Raw genomic sequence first — 25,701 nt, 5'->3', positions numbered from 1 at the left:
TCGCTTGGAGAAGTCAAAAGTAAAGACAATGCTGATTTGTTTCTACGATTCCAAGGGCATTATCCACAAAGAATTCGTTCCACCTGGCCAAACGGTCAATGGTGAGTTTTATCTTGAAGTTTTGAAGCGATTGATAGAGAGAATTCGTCGCGTACGGCATGAATATCGTGACGACCGACTGTTCGTCAAAACACACTGTCCCTCTTGGCACTATAACTCGGCTTCTAATGAAACAAATGTCATAAACAGTTCACACAACACTAATGAAGGTGTCCGCTTTCGACAACAAAAATATACAAGTGGCGCCACTAATTTCTTCTAATTTCGAAAAGTTCGGTTTCTTTTTGGACAGAGGGTGTAAGACCATGGACAGGGTCATGTAACTATGCTGAAACAAAAAGAAGAGCTGCCAACAGAAAAGACTGGGAGGACGTGGTGCTGCATTCTCGCATTGAGGAAGCTACATGATGATGATGATGATGATTTTTGCCATTGAAACCTGGAAGCACGCCTCGCATTACTGAGATTGAAATCAGGCATGGAATCATACCCTGACGTCACATTACATATGAAATATGTAATGACGTCATACACATGACGTCATTACATATAGAGATGGTATGTGGTAAATGTATCCTCGCATCACGAAAGAATTTTATCGCTGTAAAAAAATAAATAAATAAAAAACCACGATGTGTACGATCTCGAGGGAACAAAACTTTTCCGACTTTTAGAGAGAAAAAAACATTATTCTCACAATGTTTATTTTTTTAAATCCACGTTTTGGGTACTTGTTTTTAAATTCCTTATTCTATTGTATTTTTCTGACAAATTTTATCATTTTGAGGACTGTCATTGTTATTTAGATTTAGGCCGAGCAATTATGTCTGTTAATTGCGTGTATTCTTCTGGTCGATTTGCCTGTTCTGAGATTATATAAAATATATGTTGATATCAAATGTTTGAATGAATTTTAATAATTTAAGCCTAACAAATATCAAACATGAATAAAGATAATTTATCTTCTTTGTTCTAAATTTAGTTGTGGATTGAGAGGAAACATTCTCTCCCTTCCCCCCCCCCCGAAATCGGTGCACAAAATAATCGTAAACTTTTAGATAAATAACAAAAACGACACACACACACACGCATGTTATTAATGAAATCACCAAAATAAGAAATGGTTTTAAAAAAATAACAGATCCATCTCTACAAAAGAAATTCGAAGTTCTGGATTATTTGACATTAACGACAGCATTTTCGAGAATGTTCAGGTTTTCAGTTTTTTTTTTTTAATATAAAAATTCACTGTTTTACAATGGACGAAGGATTATAATGGAAACGATACAACCTCATGGATTATTCCCTAAATGCCTAGTGGCTTTCAGAGAGCGCTAATGCAGCAATTTTACTAGATTTTTAGTTGGCTGGAGATATCTAAAATTTTAGTAGTTGACTTAGGTCTTGAATGATAACAAGCTTGTCAAATGTCAGGTTATCATCTCAAAGCACCTTTTCGAGAAAATTTTAACGAAACGCAAGTAGTTGAAGTGCTAAACTAACCTAGTTTTCAACGTAGTCTTTTGTACTGCGCTGTGCGTAATTGAATCCTAGACCAATGAAACCGAATCATGTAGGGAAGCAGATCATGGCATGCATAATTCATATCGGATAAAACAGGAACTGAATGGTTCCATTTTTGCATATTAAAATACTTTAATGCCTGAATAACTTGAATACAAAGATTTAGGTTATAATCTTCAAGAAAGAAAGTTATCACTTAGTCAAATGACTATTGTTTTGTTACGGAATAAACTAAGAGTTTTTTTTTTTCACTTTTTTTATACGAATCCCAATATTGTTTTACTTGACACGCAAAAGCATTCGACAAAAAAAAAAACAATCCCCACGCCTGAATTCGAACCCGCAGTCTGTTATGACGACATTAAAAGTCCACAACCTTTTATGTCAGGTTCTTACTTAAATGCCAAGGTGGCTATATCCCCTTAATTGGTTTAAATTACGCCCAAGCAAGTAAGGCTGTGAGTCATGTGCATCCGGCTAACTCACTATCATTTGAAAAATCCCTAAATGTTTCTTTCGAACTAATGGAATCAAACCTATGGATTCGATGCCCCCCCCCCAGTAGATTAAAATAGCTAACAATACTCGAAAAATGAGATAATTCCAAAAGAAACGACATTCGAGTCTAAAACGTGGAACCGACGGAAAAATTCCACTGTTTTATTATTTATAATTAATTAATAATTAATAATTAATTAATAATTAACAATTAATTAATAATTAACAATTAATTAACACTTGACGATTACTTAATAATTAATAATTAATCAATAATTAATTAATAACGAATAATTGATAATTAATTGTTAATTAATAAGTAATATTTAATTATTAATTAATAATTGCTAATTATTAGTGAATAATTAGTAATTAACTATTAATTATTAAGTAATAGTTAATTATTAATTAACAATTGCTAATTATTCATTACTAATTGCTAATTATTAATGAATAATTGGTAATTAATTATTAATTGATAATTGCAAAGACTTACTCTTAATTGCAAAAACGCTGTAAACGTGGGTAAGGTATAATTGCCAGCTGGATAACAATCTGCGTGGAGTCGTTTTGTTACCTACAGGCTGTAGGTTGGAATCCTGTCATGGCATGGATATTTTGTGAATATCTTTAGATATTAAGTAAATGACTTGCATCTCTCCCTGTGAATCCACCACCCATCTTGCTAAGAGATCTTAGTCTCTTAGTCCCTGAAGAGACAAAAAAAAAAAAAGGCAAGATTCATTTGTCTTAGTCTCAGTACTAATGTTTTACCAGTTATACTACAGGTTTAGGGCATTACTGATTTATATACACAGATATATGAAGAATATATACAGTAGGAGAAATAATTCGGACATACCTTTGTAGGATGTTGCTGGCTGTCTTCTTCTTCCTTCTGTATATTCTTCATGTATATCTATCTTTAAAGCATCATTAATGCCCTAAAATTTGATTAAGAAGCCAATGATATTATAAAAGGGGCACTCCTAAGCAAAAATAGATTAAATAGCCATAAAAATAATATTTTCTTAGAGAAGTAACATGGGAATTTTCCCAGAAATAATACCTATTATTAAAAATAGACTTTTCAACTCGTATCTTGCAATACTCATAGTCCAGTTTGATAGTTAAGAAGTTTCTTTTTTGTTTAATTGATAGTTGGTACTGATACTTTTTCGGTAGACTAGTTTTAAAAAATTGAAATCGTTCTTGGGCAGACTTGGTATGGTAAGTTCAACAAACTAGAAATTCTTGATCTGAAACCATGTAAGAGACTATTGATTATCTGTTCCAGCCAAAGACAATCATACGGTCTTATCTTGCTTTGTTTGGCATTCTCTGTTATCCCACCTGCAACCCCGAGCGTGACCCATAGGATGCTCGTTTCGAGTGCGTTTCGTGATTTCCGTGCTAGGGGATTGCCCATCCAAGATCGGTAATCCTGTAGTACAGAAATATCGTGATTATACTGGGAGCGAGTTTTATATTTCGTATTCCTTTAGATTGCAATAGGACTCATTAGAATAAAGCGATAATCGAATTCCTCAGACCTAATTTAATTTTTGATATCACTTTACTGATCTATTTCAATTTGGCGCGAGCACAAGCACACACACACACACACACACACACACACACACACACACACACACACACACACACACACACACACACACACACACACACACACACACACACACACACACACACACACACACACACACACACACACACACACAATAATATTAATTCTGTCTGTTTTATTTATTTTTATATGTGACTTCAACGCAAATGGTAGTAAACTTATAGTAACATTAGTACTGTGGGTGGCTATTTTTTTTAAATTTTTGATATTTTTATTATTATAATTTTTTTGCATAATCCCCGAGTTTCGAACCGCTGGTATCAGCATCACAACTTATTTTGAAAGTATTAATAGATTTTAACATATTAGTAGATTATTACAACATTCACTATTTCCTGTAGTATATCTCTGCTGATGTTCAATTGGTACCTCTTTTTTCCCGTTGAAAATTGCAACTGGAACGTATTGTTGAGGATTGTTGTATTGCCATTCCAAATCGTTTACTCTTGTAATTTGGGAACCCATTTTACACAAAAGGACGATCATGTATAGACCCGGCCTTTTGCCTAAAATTAATAATAGAGAAAAGAAGAGAATACAATTTAGAAACACATATTGCATTTATTGACTTTGAAAAAGCATTTGACAAAGTTAAAAGAAACATATTATTTAACATATTAAAAGAAAGACAAATACCAAATAATATCCTAAAAGCTATCACAAGTATATATGAAAATAATCAAATACAAATAAGATTAAATCACGAACTATCATATACGAGAGAGATAAACCATTGGGTCCGACAGGGATGTCCCCTCTCAGCAACTCTTTTAATACTTACCTAAATGAAATAATAATAAAATGGAGTAAAAATTTACATCAAGGAATTAAATTTTCACCTACAGTTAACTTAAACACTCTCCTCTTTGCCGACGACCAAATAATAATTACAAATTCTGAAGATAACTTACAGAAAGCTATTTTAAATCTAAATGAGATATCCAAAGATTATGGTATGATAATATCAACGGAAAAATCAAAAACTATGGCCTTTAAAGGACAATATATAGTAAAAACTGAAATGGTAATAGATAACGAGATCTTAGAACAGGTGAATTCATTTAACTACCTAGGATGTATGATCACTTATGAAAATGAAAAAGATATAAACGTAAAAATTGCAAAATATTTAAAAATAACAGGTGTAATTAACTCTATATTTAAACCAAACCTAGTTCAAAAACAAACCAGGCTAAAAGTATACAATACATTAGCCCTACCGGTCTTAATGTATGGAAGCGAAATCTGGACAATAAAACAAAAAGACAAACAAAGATTAACAACAGCAGAAATGAAGTTTATGAGAAAAACTGCAAAGTATACCCTATTTGATCACAAAAGAAACGAAGAAATTATGAAAGAATTAAACCAAGAACCAGTAACGGAAAAAATTAAAAAATATAAACATAAATGGATGGAACACGTTCAAAGAATGAAAATAGAAAGATTACCAAAACAAGCCTTAAAGTACAAGCCATTAGGAAAAAGAAAACCAGGACGTCCTCTTAAACGATTCAACGATGACTTCTAAGGCCGGAACTGACCATGCTAGGCCTAAATCCTTAATACGAATGATGATGATGATTTTACACAAAATTCATGGACGTGAAGTTTTTACAAAATTTTTGTCGGTTATTTATGTGGATGGGTGTCTTGATCATCCTTCTCATTAATACTTATTTTATCTTATTAAAACGTATCGCCATATGTAATAAAATTGATAATTTTAAGCACATGTTATAACTATATTCCACAGAAATCAAAGCACGCTCTTTGATGTCGTCATGGGATCGGTCATGTTTACGCAGTTAATTCTGTACTACAACTGAATTAGTCCAGGTTAAATATTAATATTATTATTTCATAATCTGTATTTATTCCAACAATAAACTACGAAAAAGATTTCATCAAACTTTATAAAATTATCGGACAAACGTTAGTTTGTCCGATAATTTTATAAAGTTTGATGAAATCCTTTAAATAAATAAAATCCTTTTAATAAATGAAATCCTTTTAATAAATAATTAAAAGGACAGGATGGTTGATAATCTTGTGTGGTCTTTTCCGTTCTTTTTTTTTTTTTTTTTTAATAAGTCTTGAGAAAGACCGTGTTGAGTAGCAATTTTATGTTCTTAAATATCTGGAATATCGACATTAACAATTAATATTTCGAGCGTCAGTTTGATTCGCAAGTTATTTTGATTTCACGCGCAAGTTATTTTGATTTCACGAAGGAAATGCGTTCCGCTTGAGAGATGATTAAAAAATAAAGCATAACAATTCTTTGTAAAAAAACACTGACTCCAAAAGTAATACGGAAATGGCTTTCTTCATTTATTTCATTTCGAATATCAGAATTGCATTAATCCTGTGCTGTAGTTAGCTTTCTAACTACAGACAGGTGGCGATTGTAATCAGAGGAAAACTATGGCACGATTTAATTCACAAGATGCGCCCAAAAGTCAAGGTTCATAATTTGTGGGTTCTTTCCCTTATCTTTTCTTCTTGTTAGTCTATTCTATTCAAGACTGGCTTCTCTCTCTCTAATTATCTGGCACTTCCAATGTTGTCTTTAATCATATTCAAGGCCTTAAAACCGGTATTTGTTCTGCCTGTGATTATTCAAATTTCGCATAATTATTAAGGTATTCCAATTTTCATAACAAAATGTTTTTGTATCTTTTAACATGGTGATCTTTTAATTTTCCTTCGGATAAATTAGATTTTTTTTTCTATCCGCCAGCTAATAGCTAAATGATCCTCTGATACAGGAAATTGTTTACGATGGTGATGATGAAAAAAAGTTAAATCGAACTGGAATGGGGGAAGTTTTTTTGTTGTTGTTATTTGTAGAGTACTAAAACAAGTAAAAATAGCCTCGAAAATTTAAAGACATTTCTTAGAGTGGCAGTTTAAAATATATTGAGATCTGTCGTTAGGTTTCATGAATGAGAGAAGTTCGTGATGATAAACGAAAGTATGCTTATCATACTTTGGTTTATCATACAGAACGCTACACAAAGGAAAATGTGCATGCAGGTTAAAATTTAGAATGCAAAACATGGCACAGGCGAAATCCTGGATGAAGCCAAAATGCAGGATGTATATACATGCACAGGGAAAAAAAAAAAAAAAAGGAAATACTGACCTTTTTTTTTTTTTTTAGTAAGCATTGATGAAACATGGATTTATTAAACCCACGTTCCATCATAATCTATTGTGCTCGGTATTCTTTTAACTGTTTGCTTGTAACAGATTTTATTGCATCTTGAAAAAATTTATCGACCCAGCACTATCACACATAAATATAAAAGTTTGTGGAGGTGTTAAAGGTAAGACTGGTGAACTCCTCGATTACCTTTCTAGATTGAGGGCGCTGAGATAACACCTGAAAACAGTTCCTTTCAACAGCAGGGTATCGTCCACATTCTTTTAGAACTTTAGCTCATCCTTTAGATGTTCTAAAACCGATCTGGCTGCTTTGCGAGAGTAGAAAAAAGTTCTCGAAGCAGACTAGGCACCTATGAGACCAAAACGTGAGGAACGTTTGTAAGGTAAATGAGGTTTAACGATCCCATACTAAGTTGAAGATTTCTCCTCCTAAATTTTTGCCCAGATTAATTTAGTAATTTTTATATATTTCGAGGTGCTGAACGCAAATATGACAATGAAAATGCAAAATTGGCTACGGTTTGTGGGAGATATAGCTGCTCACGATCATCTCTAGCGAGCGTCCAACAGTAGTCAGCCAACATGGAAGTGGACCACATTCTCTGGTATCCTTTCCCCATCGTTGCAATTTCCTGATGAAACCATCCCGCTATTGTCGGGAAAGAAATCCATGTGAGAATGGAGCAAGTGTATTTTTAAGGACATATTGCAGCCAAGTTTGTGATACGGAGACAAGTCCTGAAGCAGTTCCTTATAGTTTTCTGCCCTTACATTTCCGAGGATTATTAGCTGGCATCAGACGAAACGCGTCCCAAGATTTTCTCTCATCAGCCTGTAGCAGTTTGTTGAATATCTTGTCAATGAAGAGCTCTCGGATCTGAGCACCCACAAAAACCTCTTTAATTTCGCTTCGCTGAGTCGAGGGAATTTGTCAGCCAGCTACTTGAAAGCTGATCCAGTCCAGTCCATGGCTTTTGCAAGTTTTTTACCAGACTGAGTTTGATGTGTTAGCGCAGTAGCAAAATTTTGTGCGTTTCTACCATTGCTGGACGTTGCACATTCATCTCTCCAACCTTCAGAGATTTCTTCGCAGGCCAGTCTCTCTTCACATAGTGCAAATTCCTTGCTCGGCTGTCCCACACAAAACACAGCACTGCTTCGTATATCCCAGCTGCAGACCCATCAACACAGATACTACCTTCAGGTCATCACAGAGCACAGAGATGCCAGCCGTACTTACTGTATTGAAGACAGTCCAACAGTTGTTTTAGATTGTCGTAGGTTTCTTCCATGTAGACAGCATGTCCGACTGGAGTGGATAGAAGTTGGTTTCCATTATAAAGCATTACAAAGCTGATACGCCTTTTTCACTAACAGCGTCATAGCCTTTTTCTGGCTTGCAACACTTCTCGCAAATGTAACAAAAGTTATTTGGCACTATTAATATAAGTACGAGGCATCACTAGTGCTGGATTTACACTGCAGGGATCACTTGTGTAGTACTTATGACGCAAGAGTAAATGGAAGTGTAGCGCAGGAAGTCGCACAAGCACTTACTCACCCTACGAGACTTCACTTTATACTAAAGATTGCATCATCTTACAACAGCGATGTCATGATGCATTGCATCAACCAATGATGCAACAGCTCTTGGGGATGTTGTGTATGATTGGCTCTGATGCAATATGTTGCAATCAGGAGATTGAAATACAGCGTTGCCAAATGATATCTTATGTACACAATGCGGACTAAGTCTTTCCTAAATAAGAGCCAGATTTTATTGTCATTTTCGTCTTCATCACATCGAAATTAGTAAATAACACTGGCCAACAAAAAAAAAATTTTTTTTCTGCTGATTATGATCTGACACTTGTTTTTTACTAATTTGGGTGCGCTGATTTCAAATATCAAACCCATTTTTCTCTATCACGTCAGGTTTTTCCTCTATGGCATTTTCTCTTTGCTAATTTGTAAGTTTTTGATAGTTTTTAAGAGGCAGTACTATTTAGAGGATCAAAAAAATCGATTTTTTAATATTATTTTCTAAAATTATGTACTTTTAAAAATCTGTTCCTAATTTTTTATCAAGACATTCGAAAAATACCGAAGATATAGCCTATTATTCAAAGCGGTGCGCAGATCAAAATCGGATGTGCTCATCGCTCTCGCTTGTTAGTAAACGAATAAATGCGTAAGAACCTGCAACGGTACGTACTGGCGCTTTGAATGCGAGAGAGGCCGATAACCGACCTAATACATTTAGATGATGAAAAGTAGGCGATGACAACTGCCTAAAACAAATGAATGCTATATGCGTCATGGTGGACAAAGAACGATCGAAATCAGTTGATAATTGCATGTTAGTCGGCAGTGAAGAAAACACATCATGTTTACTACCCGAAATTGTGTCAATAGTGTGGATTCCTTTTGCTACATTTGTGGCAGCTTTACTGTTCCCAGTCAAAGGACAAATATCACTGATTTCGTTAAGAAAGTGTACTTTGCATACTTTGACGTAAAAATTGCAGATCAGGACAAGTCAGGGGTTCCAATGCAAACAGCGATTATAATCGCTGTTTGCATTTGACAGTGGTGGTGGTGGTGTAGTAAACGTGTTCTTACTCTATCTTGAATCCCTCCTAGGTTATTATGGTTCGCATTTTAGTCTCAGCTCTTTTAATCGCATAATCCACGAATATATGGGATTTTACAGCTAACAAGATCGAGACAATAGTTTATAAACTCGAGATATATTAAACAGACCAACTACTAAGCAAACAACAACTACAATTCTACAAAAAATCACCATTTGAAATCATTGCGTAATTATTTCAGTCGCTCCTTGACTGCATTTTTAGATCAAAACCAGATTACTGCATATTCAGCCTGTCTCTGTCTGCTATCTTTCCCCTAATATATTTTGAATCCTGAACCGATCTTCAAGAGTTCAAAATATAGATGACAACATAGGCAGCAAGCGATCTTGTGAGAATATATTAGGCAGCAAGACCAGTATATTTTAAAATATCTGCTTGTTCTATCTTCAAGATATCAAACTATGATACGGTGGAAAAACCATATTTAAAATACTAAATGAAATACTTCTGTTCTGTTATATTATTGAATCAAAGTAGACAACACTGTATACATAACTCATAAGTGTATTAGTATTCTAGATGGTATCAACGCTTCATGATGATGATGATGATATTATTATTATTACATGACTCCTGCAAGGAGGCCAAGGACTCATCGCAGGAGGGTACTCTACTCCGCTGTACACAACCCACTATTCTCGCGCTCCCCCCCCCTACACACACACCTTCAACCACCATTACGTTAGCGATACTACTAACATTAACACACAACGCCATCCACCGCTCACTACCACCACCGCCAACTGCATTTTTGTCTGAAAATTGCGTGTATTCTGATGGCCGATTCGTTCAACGAATATCTGACATGTAAGTCTCTGGAATTCTTATCGAAACTAAAAATTCGTCGACTCAAATCTTTTTCATATTTCAATGAAAATAAAACAAAACGGAAATAATATAATAATAATAAATAATAAGTTCAGGTGATATACATTGTAACCATCTTGTTTGATGAAATTGTTAAAACATACTCATATAAGAAACCAAATTTTTACACGGATGACACTTTTAATGGAAGACTCGTTTCAGTCATCCATCTATTGAAAAGCATTCGATTCACGTCTCTATACACATGCGAGCAGCAAAATTTTGCTTTACTTACGTATACTCCGCGCGCTTTTATTTATTTGACTCTTGTTCGGCACGCGTCACCAGCTCAGCAAAACATTTTGTGCGCTTAGAAACATGCGCACTGGTTTTGGGGACGATCTTGATCGTTAGTGCTAAGAGAGAAGACTTATTAGCATTTGAAGTTTTCACAATAAGGTGTGTTTGATTCATTTTTAATTAAGTTTAAATCTAGATACGAAGAAGACACTGAAGCATTTTAATATGTAATTATTAATGCTATGTGTATCTTCAATTTCAAGTATATTAGCATAATAATTAGCAGTCACTTTTATTGCATTAATTCCATAAAAGTTAAAATACTGTTTTGACCATGGATTACGCTTATAATAATCTGAAGAAAGGCAGGAATGGAGCATTATTAGTTTATATATATCTTAATAAAATACTACAAGATAATTTGTAATATTAAGAAAACTAAACATTGTTTAGTTCAGCGTTGCCCAAACTTTACCTACGACGGAACACTTCACAAATCCTGAAATTTTCACGAAACACTTTGGTTATTTTGTAATCTATTAATTAATAATTAATTGTTAATTTAGCTGATTTTTTTATTAATACGTAATAATTATCATTAATTAATAATTAATTAAACATCAATCAAACATAAACATCATTAAATTAATTTGTGCTGATTTTCTTTGACGTATGCCATTCTGATCACCAAAAATTTATAATATTATTATAAGTACTTACGAGTGAATGCCGACTTTTTCTCCTGTGTTGGTAGTTTTCCTCTCCTTTTGTACATCCTGGAGATTGCTTTGTAGGATGGTGGTGGATGATTCACTATCTGTTGCCTCACAAACACCTTCAATAAGAGATTTCTTAATATCAAAATTAAACAAAGTCCCTTGTCTCTTATTCATATTAAAATTTAAATCTGCAGGCCTATTACTTTTAAAAAATCACGGCACTATGGTTTCGAAACTTTCACCCTACAATACGAACTTGCGAAGAAAGTATTCAGTATTACTTGATCTAAGAACCGGATACAGACTACCTTGATCTTCAATTTTAGTGGAAAAATTTTCTTTATACTTCCTTGCTGATTGGTCACTAACATTTGCAACACAGATGTTATTTTTTTCAGTTTTGAGAACAGAGGATACGCCGCCCATTGTTGTAATCGGCTTTCAGGCAGTTTTTATGACCGGTCATAAACAGCGCTATTTCCTTTCCCAAATGTTGAAAGGTTTCGATGTGTAAAAATTAAGTATACTCAGATGTTATGATGCGTTCTGGGTCTGAGCCTTTCGACATATTCATGAATATTATTCTCCTCAGAATATTTCCACTATATAATATTTATTCATGAAAAATGCTTAGAAAACTTAAAATGACAAATTTCAGGAGCACTTCACGCGGAACATTTATTCTCTCTCTCTCTCTCTCTCTCTCTCTCTCTCTCTCTCTCTCTCTCTCTCTCTCCCCTCTCTCTCTCTCTCTCTCTCTCTCTCTCTCTCTCTCTCACACACACACACAAATTAAGTTTAACTTCAAAATAAAAAAAAAATAAGTATCTTAGAAAGTTAAGATTTGTAACTAATTTCGAAACAGATTTAAAGATTTCGGTTAACTTAAACTATGGTTTTCTCCTAGAAAACCAATTCATAGCGGATATGATTAATGACAGAAGTTTCTTTGTCAAGACCAGCGTAATGTCTGAAACGAAGATAAAAGAACTAGAACTCGACAAAGATGAATGGCTAAAACTGATAAACAAATCCAGGTCCTCGGTTGGGTTTGGAAAACAAATACTGCAGAGAAAGTATCAGTATATAAACGCCTTGGTTGAATTATTTAGAATTGGAATCAAAAAGCAACAATAACATTTGGGTTATCCTTATTGCAAGTGGGAATTTTTGAGTTTTGCGATAGTAAAAAGCCTGTTTCTCTTTTTGGCTGGGATCAATCTCTGTGCTTTTGGCTGCAACTGCGTATATTTCTCCACATGATGATGATAAAAGTTTCATTTAAAGCAATAATGAGTATCCATGTTGTAATCGGTACCCGATTCGAACCCGAAGCCTGAAGAGCAGAGACACTGTCCGCCCGATCCGGTCTAAATATGTATAGTTTTGTAATGTTAATAACAATAGTAAATAATATTTAGTAAATGAGGAAGGTTTAGTTTATTTGTACCTGATCACTATTAAAGAATATTCTCAATTCTCAGTTAGATATTTTCAATTTTTAGAACCGTTTCGAGGTCCTCTATGTATTTTTTTCTCAAACATGTTTATTTAAGCTATGCCTTTCTGTTGCGTATAGCAGATTACTGCGACCAAGCGGGTCCCCAAGTGGTGGGTAGGGGATTGGCCATCAGAAATGATAGTTAGCTGCGAATACTCAATAAGCAGTCCCGGGCCAAAGCGGGCTTTTGTCCGGAGGCCAAAAGTCCGCTTTTTGTCAGCTGACAAATTCTTATACTCGCCTATTTCAAGGGAATAAAAACCGGACAGCCCAAACGGATAATGAAACAGAATTGGAAAAAAAGGTCTATGAACTGGATACGGATCGGAACAGTAAACGTAAGAGGCGTCAATCACAAGATACGAGAACAGAAATGAAAATAGAAATAACAGTAATTTCAGAAACAAAGAAAAAAAATCAAAAGGCTCTACAAAATTTCACGACTACAGTTTAATATACACTGGAGTACCCAAAGAAAAACGAGCAGCTGCAGGTATAGCCATCATGGTCAGCAATCATATAATTGGATCTCTGAACGAATAATAACGGCTAGACTTAAATAAGAAATTTATTAGAATCATAGAAATACATGCACCCAAAGAAGGGAAAAAAAAAAAAGTCTGAAACCGAAGAATTCTATAGCAACCTCCAAAACGTAATTTAGAACACAAATAAACAGATTACGTAATCATTGCAGGCGATTTCAATGCTAGAATTGGATCAAATACATTTAAATATTTAATTGGTAATCAAGGAGAAAACACCATAAATAATAATGGAAGAGAACTCAGAGAATTTGTAGCCTATAATAGTTTGAAAATCACCAACAGCTTTCCCATGTATATTTATATACATGGGAAGCCAGAGGATATAAAAGCATCATTGACTATATAATAATAGGTTATATATAAAGAAGATGATAAGAAATCGCAGAGTATACAGAGGATGCAATACTGACTCAGACCATTATTTATTAACCAGTACTATTAAAATCCCGAACCAGAGAAACAGAAACAATACAAGAACACACAAACAACAGTAGGAATATTTAACCAAGTTATTAAAAGATGCAAACTAGTCATCCACAACAAAGTGATAGAACAAGTGAACAAATTAAAATTATTGAAAGTGTGTTATATCGAATATTGTGCTATAAAGGGGAGGATAGAAATGAAAGCTTCATTTATCATACCAACTATATTAAGTGCATTTGGTCGTCATCTCTGCAAAAGAAAAGTATGTAGAGAAAAAGTGCTTGTTTTCTCTGCATCTGATAGAGGCTTCCCCTCCTCTACCAGAGAGAATGCAATCAAAGTCCGACGTGTGGGGCAAGAAATAGGAATATGCAGGCTCAGTTAACTCCATCGTTTAGGGCTGTGGGCTTGATCACCGTAAACAGAGGCTCCGGTGAATACTGATAAGCTAGTGAAGAGGGCACTGCCTGTGCTGATATTCACTGAGTACATCCCCTCTCTCTCTCTCTCGAGCCAGTATTAGTCATTGTGTGTGCGTGTATGTCTGTGTGTGTTTCAGACTTTTATTTTACATTACGTTTAATTATTTACAGTATGTGTTTATTTATGCATTTTCAACTGTTTGATCCATCTGTGTTCGTACTGTTGAATACTTTTGATGCCCTAAAAGGCCGTATTAAGAATTAAGCAGTGTTCGAGGAGCGTTGTGTGTGTGTGTATGTACTACATATATATATTCCGCTCCAAGGAATGTTTCCTGCGTTTCTATAGCGTAATTGTCTACGGAGGACACAGGATAGGAACAAGATGTAAACCAGGAGGCATATCTGTCGAACTATTCCCCCCTGATTTCAATGCTCCAGTAGTGACTCTGATACATCGCAATTTATATTAAAGGGCGAAAGATCATTTTCAATTATAAAATGAATTTTTAAAAAATCTAAAATCAAGTCTGTCATTATTTACTGGGTACCTTCATTTTTTGTCTAAACCACCTTACCGGCCATTATGGATCAAATACGCATCCTCATATGCTTCGTATCCATCATATATTTCAATGTACTATCAATGGTGTTACAATTTTAATATGCACTTCGCATCCATGATAACTTCGACGTCTATAGACATCATGGCCGGTTAAATTCGTGTGTGTTATGGGGCCGGTTTTTCTGTTGAGAGACAGACAATTGGCAGATCATCATCGTATACAAGACCGGGTTTTGAAACCACTTTTATTGTAATTCAACTATTATTCTGGATCTCTTCCTGATCGATTCTTGACAATTGATTATTCATAGAGATATCCTTTTGCTTCTATTTTCTTTTTTTTTTCCCTCTTCAAACTCGGAAGTCACATGATCTGAATCAATTGTCATATTGTTTCAGCACATAAGATGATTCTCACTTCTCTTATAACATACAAAATCGGTTTAAGTATAAAAAATCTTTTAAAAGTATAAACTTATTTCAGTTCCAATTGTTTTCCCCTAGACGTTTTTTAATTGATGGTACCCCTCCATTCTTTATAAGGATTCATCAATGGATAGTGAGTTATTCGATCCAATTTGAGGGATGATGGTAGAACGATTTTTCTGTTCGAAACTTAAGTTTAATTCCTGCCAAACAGAAAATAAATGACCAGTGAACACTCGCAGTTATACATAATATACTGGCCTCATAGGCCATTGGTATCTCAACGTAAAATGATACTAAGCCAGAGCTTCGGGATCCTGTAATAATTAAATCCAACATCTCTTTGCGAAACCGTTTCAATGACACATCAATATAAAATCGGTAAGAATTGAAGTAATTGCTCAAGTACACGCATCGCGTGTACTTGAGCAATTACTTCAATTGCTCAATTGTACTGACCAGGCAAACTCCATCTGAACCAATGAAGATAAATACGTACATACATAGTTTATTCACAATATGATACAAGGTGAAAAGAGAAAAGAGATTTATATTAGAAATTAAATATTGCAAATTATGGTCTTCCAAGTCTCTCATCTTGAGCTAACTGGTAGATGTCAGATGGAGTTTTGCAGCTTACTGATGGTTTCACATATGTATTGCCAAAATTGTTTGCATGGTCTTCCTCACCTGCGTTTGCCATCTTCTGGTTTGTACAGGACAAGGGATTCCAAAAAGGGCGAGACTTCAGGATGTCCGAGTTGATGCCCAAGTCATCTGAGTTGTAGTTTTTTGACTACACTGACAAGTGGTTCTTGCTTAGCCAGATTTAGCACAGCAGAGTTAGTGACACGGTCCATTCAGGTGTATCCAAGGATCAGTCTGAGAGAGGTAGCTCCAAAGGAGTTAATTAGATCTGTAGTTTTTTTTTATGCTTATTGTCCAGGTTTGAGAATCATACAAGAAGATGGATCTACTGGTTGCATGGTATAGTCTTATTTTTGTCTTTAATGATACTGATGATGATTTCCATATGGGGATATCATGATATAATTTTCTGTATTGCTGATGTACGATCCAAGGTATTGAAAGTCCTTTACTCTTTCTAAGGATTTATTGTTGATATGAAGTATAAAGTTTTCACAACCTATTGAGAATACTTTGGACTTTTGGATGTCGATCTGCAGACCAATAAGTTTAGCCTGTGCCTCTAGTAGACTGAGATGTTTTTGTGCATTTGTTGGTTCTGTATCAATAAAGATAAATACAGGAATTTTTTAGTGGATCCAAAGATACACTGCAGCAACGCGTGTGATACGGGGGAGTCTAAAAAATCAAGGGAGAATAGAATGCTGCGAAGGGACGGGATAAATATGAAAAAGAAAGTGACGCTTGAAAAGTTTCCGATGAGAGAGAAATATATCACCGCCGAACGCTTTCCGAACGCATTTTGGACAATCAGAGGCCCTTTACGCCAACACGTCGATCCGTAATGAGTCTGTGTCAGTCGTGAGTCGTTGAATCGAACGTGACTCACGAGGTACATTACTCGATACCCGCTCACCGAGAGAGGGCATCCGCGTGGACATGCGCTTATCTAATCACAGCTGCCATTATTGTTTTCTTTTCGCTACCTTCATTATCGTCGGGTGGGATTTACGGAATAATGGACGCCAAGTTCTTTCCTTTGACTTTTTTTTTCAAGACTCTTAAGATGAGAGCAGAATTTCAGAGACGTTTTCTCCTCCTATCTGTCCATTCTTGTCCTGTTTTTATTGCTGCTTTCTTTACTGTCATTTATTTTTTGTTTCCTAAATCGTGCTTCTTTTGTAATGTGGAATTTAAAACGAGGAGCTGTAGGATTCTCACACACTAAGAAATGAACTTTTGTGTGCCTTTCAGGCGCACCATTATCAGTAGGAACAGTTGAAACAACTTAGAGTAAACTGTAGTAATTGAGCTGCTGTTTCTTTCATGGCAATGTTTTCTTCATAGGATTCGCAGGTGTGATACTCAATTTATGGACGGTGAAATATTGAGTTAGGCTAGTGACAGTGGAACGAGATACAGCCGATATCGTAATGCCAGACTGATTTATAGATGAGAGCTGAAAGGCCAGATCTGTGTCTCAACAATGGAAGCCATGGAAAATATAGTTACATGGAAAGAAGGAAAACCTAATAAATATAGATAATTTGTATATAGACGTGCAGCAAACAGGAAGTCAGAATATAAGAGACCGACAGATAATTATGGCACCGAAAGAAAATGTAAACCCTCATGATGGGGAATGGAGGTTAGTGATAGACAGAAAGAGGGGAAATGCGGGATCAGAAGATGAACTTATAACCTTTGTTACCTGAATGCTTACGTCATGGTGTGTGAGAAAAGAGGGCAGCTGGAAAGTTCAATTTTGCCAATGTGGCTGCGGGCGGGGGGACAGTACGAAATCCAATGAACATGATAGATAACAAATTCGTAATTTCATAGCTCAGAAAACTCTAATTTGAACAGGATTTGGTGATTATGCGATGAGTCGACAATCTATAACTAATAAATAAAATCTTCATAAACAAGAAGTTGTTCTAAAAATGTTCGTATAGGGTATTTGGATCTCTGGATGTACTAAAAATAATAAGGAAAACTTTAAACAGACAAACCTCAAAATATTAGTTGAAATAATAACCTATAACGAATATTTTAACTGTTAGTCCACTTGTACTATTAATATCAGTGCACTTTGATTACAACAATCTTTCGATAATTGTGATTTAAAAAATGGCCTTATATAAAAAAAGCACTGCCTGGCAGTTCCTAATCGATCTGTTTAGTTCTATTGATTGAAAGTTAATATTTTTCTATCGCACTATTTTCAAAATAAAAGAAAACCATGGGAACTTTTTAAAAAATGTTTCCGGGCTTCTTTCTTTCTTTTGTTTTTTGTATTGTCTCATAAGCCATTTAATGTTCGTATTTCTTAAATTTGCGGTCTTAATTGGTTTGTTCCCATCCCGCAAGAGGGCGTGTCAGAGAAGTGTTTTTCTTCTAAAGATAGAGTTTAATGAGTGTACCCTAAAATTCATATTTGCGAGTTTTTTTTTTTTTTTTTTTTTTTTTTCAATATTGAGCTGCGTACTCAGGCAAGCCTGTTCGATATGCAGACGTCTTTCCACTATGCGCTGTGAGGTGCGCGCTGAACAGACACCTGGTTATCTAGTTCCTGCCGAGTAGGGATACTATTAACTCGGCCGTTAGACTTGAAGTTTGTGGGAAAGGCCAGCTGGTGTAAACCCTTTCGTTTAGTGGACCGTCACTGCGTCTGCTAGTGGCGTGTGCGCTACATGCCAGCTACTTCTTTTAAAGAGAGAGAGAAGACTTGAATTATTTGTGGAGGAAGAACTTCAAATTACATATAGCTGTGTATCTGGTCACCATTATGTTAAGGACGAAAATGGAGATAGTGTTGTTTGAATTGCTTAATAATTTCATCTTCATACATCAGATAGACTTTTCTGTTTCTTGAATTCTTGCACGTTCGTATTCCCCCCCCCCTTTTTTTTGACGCCGATGTCCAATCCAGACCCGCTTCAAAGAAGGGAATTTTTTAAGGAGATTATCGATTTCAAATAGATTGCTAAACTACAGTGTAGAGACCACCATTACAGGTGCTATTCATCTCACAGTAAACTTTCATTCAAATATATTTTGTGCTGTTTCATCTTCCCCTTCATGCTAACTTCAATGGTATGTTACGCCCAAGCAACTTGGCTTCACAGAAACCTAATTAATGCTATGAAAAGGTGATTAATCCGGTCTGTATGATCTTCCGTGAATGGCGTAGATTTTCTTCGCTGGTTTGGCTACCTTGCAGGATAAAAAAATCCGATTTTTTTGTCTGAGTTCCGGGAGTGAAGACCGTGCTCTCATCGTATAAGATTGGATGACTCACTTAATGCCGAAAAGCTCTTATAAAGGTTTTTAGCGTCCTGGACGAGATTCCAACACAGGTCTTTCCAGTCAAATTTTTTGCACCGATGTAAATTGATTATGGATTATGAATTCATTGAAATTTAATCTTTAATCTTTTAATTCTTTAGGCTTGGTAGATTTTAAATCATGCCCTTTTTTAAAAATACCAATCTAAATCTAAATGGTGAAAAGGAATCCAACTAATGAAAAAGGAATATAAAATGTAAGGAAAAGCAGAAAGCGTTTTTATCTGCTACTGTGTCGAAGTACAACTTTCTCTCTTTTGATTTCACTCATCTGCCATAAAACACTGCTTAAAACACCCCCCCCCCCATGGGCAAGGTGCATCGTGCCATTTAACGAGTCTCGTGTTTGTTGCCAGTATAACTTGGAGGAATATGATGCTCCCTAATCAGTGCAACTGCTTGTTGTTTACTACATAGTCAACAGTGAGTGATACTATATTGAGATGGAAGCGCAGGGAGTCAACTGCAAGTGCTTCCAGAAGTGGATGACCCATTACACTAATGGAACGTGACCGTAGGGTGCTACGAAGGATAATATGTTAAAACCATTCATATGTTAAAAAAAAACATTCAGAATCGAGGCTAACAACATGAGTTTTCATAGGGCCTCAATATGCAAGCTGCACATTACCCGAACCAACATGCAACGCCGTCTTCAATAGTGCAAAGAACGAGTACAGTGGAATGTGGAAGCTGTCATGGAGCAACGGATCACTCTACACCCGCTATCGAATAGATGGTCGGGTGTAGGTGAGGCGGATGCCTGGTGAATTTCTCTTACCAGAGCGTAACTGCAACTATGAAATTGGTGGTGTGATGTATGATCCTGTTTTTCTTGGTTTGACTTCGGACTTCTTTCTGGTGTCACGAATATTGAACTCCAAAAGGTATCTGAATATTCTGGCCAATGCAATGCTTCCTACTTTGTAGTATTTCTAGGGAACTGACCATTGTCTGTTTCAGCAAGGCAATGCACCATGTCACAAGGCTGCTGCTATAACTGGGTGGTTTATGGACAGAGTCCTGATCACAACCCTAGTGGACATCTGTGAGATGGAGTGTCGGGTGAGGTCAAGGGACATCTGCCCCCAAATAGTCCAGACCTTATTACATGCCTATATATATATATATATATATATATATAGTTTTGTGTGTGTTTTAATTTTCAGCCTTACCGTAATATCTATATAGCGATAGTTTCAGCTGTCTGTATGTTCCTAGGTTTCTGTCATCGAACGGCAGTTTGTTGATCATGTCTGGTATGTAGAAGCTTCGGATGACTTTTCCGTAGTGATTATTATACTTATAAGTTATGTAGTTTGTTGACTGTGGTCTTGCTATCTGATATGTTGTTCTGGTTACTCTGTAGGTTTGGATGAAGTAATGTTTTAGCATGACAGTGTAGTAGCATAAGTGTTTCACCTTAAATATTTTGTATTCTGTCCTTCCTGCCCATATGAGTGTGGGCTCTTCTCTTTGTTCCCAGAATATCAATTTTACCATTTTATTTTGCAGCCATTGTAACCTGTTAAGTCTGTAGTCTGCACAGAATGCGTATGATGTGATTGCGTATCTTAAAATGTTTCCATGATGCTTTATAGATTAGTATTTTTATGTATGTCTGAGCAATGTATTTTAATCGATATAGTTTAATCGATATAGTTTTTAATCGATATTTAATCGATAACTTGTATCGCTATTCCAACTTTGATAAGCATCGAAGTGAAGTCCGAGATAGCGTGTGTTTTCACCTGTGGTGATGGTTGTGGTTTTAGGATCGATGCTTTGTATATAGGAGAATGGATGTCGGATAGTGTTTAGTTTTTATGAGTTTGGTCTGGGGATTTTTGAATATCATTAGCTTTGTTTTTTTTCAGGATTTATATAGGGCAGAAATTATGTACCGTTTTTAATGTGTTGGCGATCTCGTTCCACTTTGTTATGCAATTAAAGATGGCGGATATTTGTCTGGTTGATTTGTAGTATAGTGGCATTAAGCAGGTTACAGTTTTTAGTATTGTAGTTTGTGGAGATCGTGATATGTTGTATGCATCTCCACATTGAAAACACACACACACACACACACACGCACACGCACACAGCAGAAATATCATGCTTAATAAGAATGAGTAATTTCTTTGACAAACTTCTTTGAAATTGTTGGCAATCTATAGATTCGTTTATAATAGCCTGAGTACAAATGATTACTAATCGTGCTGTTGACATTTTCCTACAAGCAAAGCGTGATGCTATTGCCAACAGTGAAACACAAAGGACAATCGGTTGAGCAAGCCATACATTCAGTGAATAATTTATTGGACATTTCGCTATTAATTATCCACTATTAAGGCAATTCAAACAGATAATTCATGATGTCATGACGCGCCCGCACTGTGACACAAGCGGTTAACTCTAGAACATTTTAAATTTATTATCCGAAATAGGAAACCTAATGAAAACAAAATATACAAAATCTAAAGACTTGTAATATACACAGGCAAACGAAAACTGTCTAGTCCTAATGTAGTTGTAGCAAATGTGTTCTAAATATCGACAGCATTCATATAAATGCAAATAAACAAACGAAACTGGCTCAGCATTTAGCTCATACGGAAACGAATATCAAACGCTCAAAGCTTATCAAATTGTAATGAGTTAGCACTGCTTCTGCTGTTTAGCAGTGGCGCACCCAGGAGGGCAGGGGTCCGGGGCCCAAAAAAATAAAGAAAAAGGAAAAAACACTAGAAAATTTTCCAAAAATCTTTTCCTAATTAAAATTATTATTTTTTATTTGTATTGTGTCATGTCTTCTATTTCTATGCTACCTATGAATTAGCTGTCACATAAGGTGGGAATACCCTATAGCTCTCCGGATTCACGGCCGCTCGAACACAAGGCGAACGAGGGCTCGGGCGGACCCAACGCTAGTTGGTTTGCCCGAGCCAGGCTAGAGGAGATCACTGCAGATGCTCAGTCATAGGTCGTATGTAATGGGTAGTGTGTCTATTCTAAAATCGTTTACTCAACTCCTCCCCTCCCCCCCCCAAGATTAAATCTTGAGTGCTCTCCCCTCCCACCACCACCACCAAGATTAAATCCTCAGTGCGCCACTGGCTGTTAGCACTGTATATACTGTGCAAGCATGTAGAATTTCAAAATTATTAAATAAATAATGCTGTGTGTCCTATAAAAATAAAATAAGTACAAAGCAGTTTTGTTAATAATATAGAAGTTAAATAGATAATTAAGGCTATTTAGTGGTAAAAACCTGTATTAGGTTTTTACCACTTTGTACGATTGCCTTTATAATGAGATGGAAAGATTAAGGAATTTACCAGTCGGTTTAGGATCTAAAAGACTTCAAATGTTTTAAAATCGGTGCTAGTTTGGTCGATAAGAATTCCTTGGCTTTTCTCAAGCGAAACAGAATTGATAGATTCTTTACATATATTAATATAAAAGAAATAGTTCACTGGTAAAAAGGCGTCTGTGAAGAAACGACATATGTACTATAATGGTAGCAATTTTTTTTTATATAAAAAAGAAGAAAAAACGCTCATTTGGGATATAAGAATCGGAGAATTATTACTTGGTCTAATAGAGTGATACAGGACAGCTTAAAGTAGGGTAGGTTTTGATCAAGTCTGCGTAAACAGGATGAACGCTGCTCTTGGGAAAAAAAAAACAAAACAACAACTTGTAATTTGTCAAGAGTCTTAGCGCGGGCGTTTGTATGACCTCTCTTTATCTGGTTCAATGCTCAAGATTTTGCTTGATTGGGGATCCAGAATCTGTTAAAGCCTAGAGTTAGCTAGTATTTCCTTAAAAAAGAACACGAAAATATGGTTGATGCACCACTAGGTTTTCGGATACAGCTTAGAGATTTGCTGAGTAATAAATGCGGCATTTTTCTATAGCGTTGAGAGTAGACAAATAGCTAAATAAAAAAAGTCCATTTTATTATGGTTGAAGTGGGATCTGAGTTTACATATCAAAGATCTCTCTAATGTCAGATGTACAGGATTACACATCATACAAACTGTAACGAATTTTGGCAAGAATAAAGTAGATACGCGCTGGAAGTAAATTTCAATTTGAACACTTATAATTTTTGTCGAGTATATTTATTTCAGTTTATGTTATTGGTTTACTTACTGTTACTAATTTTATTTGAGAGTTTTTTTTGGTGTTTTTTATCATTAAACCAAAATAACAAATTCCAACTCTGTCGCAGCAGTTGAATCTTACTTGTGAAAAACTGACTTTATATTTTTTCAAAGTTTTGTGAAAACTTCTTACATCTAAAGCAGTTCAGTTGAAATGTAACTAGGCATCGTTCAGATTTTAAAGAATTAAAAGAAAAAAGTAAAATTAATATTAATTAAATTCACCTTCGATAGGTGAAACATGCTAAGTGTGGTCTATTCCATTTATTGACAATACATCTAATATATTCTGTCCCTTAGTTTAGACTTAATCTCTCTCTCTAAATGCATATTCAAAGCAGAATAACAGATAAAAAACACTGCAAGTGTGCATAATGTAATTAATATTTCCCTACTCGATTGCGGATTGAGTTTGAGTCGTAGCTTGGAGAGTCAGTGTGTTAACCAGATAATAGTAAATATTACTGTTAGTTGCAAAACTAATAGATCATTCTATCGATCCCACTTATATGTTATATTTATTTCGGAAGGATCGATCTAGCCTTGATAACGTGCTCACAGAAATTTCACATGAAACACGAAGTTTTAGCTGGCCCTATTTCCACAAATACATGTTTGTGGAAATACAAATACAATACAGGTGGCGCGTTACCTTGGCTAATTAATAGCTTATATAATAACCAGCAATTGTCATTAATCAACTCCATTCTCTGTTAGCTCCAAATTGAGATAGAATATGTATGATAATTTATCTGGTCATTTATCTCGCCTGTTCAGGTGAAATAACTAGTTAACTCTTTCCATACGTTGTCAGCATCCATTATATGCAAATTCAAAATAATGAAAATTAAAATTAATAACATTATTAGCAGGTCTAATTCCTGTAGTGAAGATGTTACGTCATTCAATCATAAAATAGCCACCATTTTGTTTACTATTCTTCACTGGTACTGTCAGGGTTTGGAAAGAGCTGATGAATTTCCCATCACGAAGACGATGAACTTGCATGTTATTTCTGGCAGTCATACCAACAAAAATGGTTAAACCTTTTGCACTTTTACACCATGGCTACTCTAGGGGATTAGATAATCCAGTAATCCAACTATAAATTCGTGAACTAGAGACTAAACATAGTATTCTTTCAAGCTACTTTAGGCGTCCAATAAGTAGGTTAGTTTCATTGCGCGCTGTGCCAATGATGAAAATCACCTACCACTTAACTCATTTTCGTGCTTGAAGCTGCTACGTCACTTGGAAACATTCCATCAGATTTATTGTTGTTGCTGTTAGAATTGCTGTCAAAATGTACAAAGTGTACATTCGAAAAGTTGTCGAGCTAAGTTTTTTGTTCAGGAAATATGCTGATTGGTAATTTTGTGAATTTTTAAAACCAAGTTATGCTTCCATATTTACATCTTCACACCTTTCCTTCCCCTTTTTTTGTGTGACTTTTCACCTAGTTTGTTATATGAAGATCCTGCCTGCAATTTAAGTTGCAGGCAGGTTCTTCATATTAAATGTTAAATTTGAATTGCTTTTTATCACAGAGTACTGCGTCTATGTAAATTTCTTATTATAATATAGAAAAAAGAAGAAAAGATCATCTACACTGTACCCAAATTCTGCACAGTATGCACTTTATTTCATTTAAATATGTTACCTGAATTTTAAAACTTTTCACTACTTTTCTTAGACTCTAGACTTCCCTTATTTATTCATGCTCTGTTCCCCTTCCTCCAAAAAAACAAAGCAGCTACAGGTGGTCCCTCAGCTTCGTTTATTGTCTTATTTATCTGCAATTAGATTCATTATTGTGAGAACTTTGGAGGCTCCTTTCTCTCCGGCAGTGTTTAATCAGGTGACATCCGGCCATTAAGGAAATTCATTCCGATTGTGTTTTTTTGTCCGACTGTGCCGCCTGCATATGGAGTGAACATGGCTTAGGTAAAGATGGACACGGCTATGGTCCTCAAATCAAGCTTGTGGGCTACGTTTCTTTTTCTTTTAAGAAAAGCTAACAGGAGGCCAGAGATCAGTCAGTCTAGTTTTATCTAGTATTTTATAGGAACTTAATGGGGAGGGGGAAAACATACGTCGTGGCCCCAGAATGGTGATGATAGAAAAGTTATTCTTCGAATAGCGAACGCTGTGATTTTTAATGATAGAATAAACCGGTCTTGAGAACCAACTTGTAAAGAAAATTGTCAGTAAATATTTCTGTTGTACTTCTAGTTTCTTATGTAAAGAAAACCAATCATTCTCTAGACA

This window comes from Typopeltis vanoorti, chromosome 26 (assembly GCF_054136105.1).
Source record: "Typopeltis vanoorti isolate ZY-2024b chromosome 26, IOZ_Tvanoo_1.0, whole genome shotgun sequence".
Lineage (NCBI taxonomy): Eukaryota > Metazoa > Arthropoda > Arachnida > Uropygi > Thelyphonidae > Typopeltis > Typopeltis vanoorti.
Note: the sequence above shows the minus strand (reverse complement) of the source record.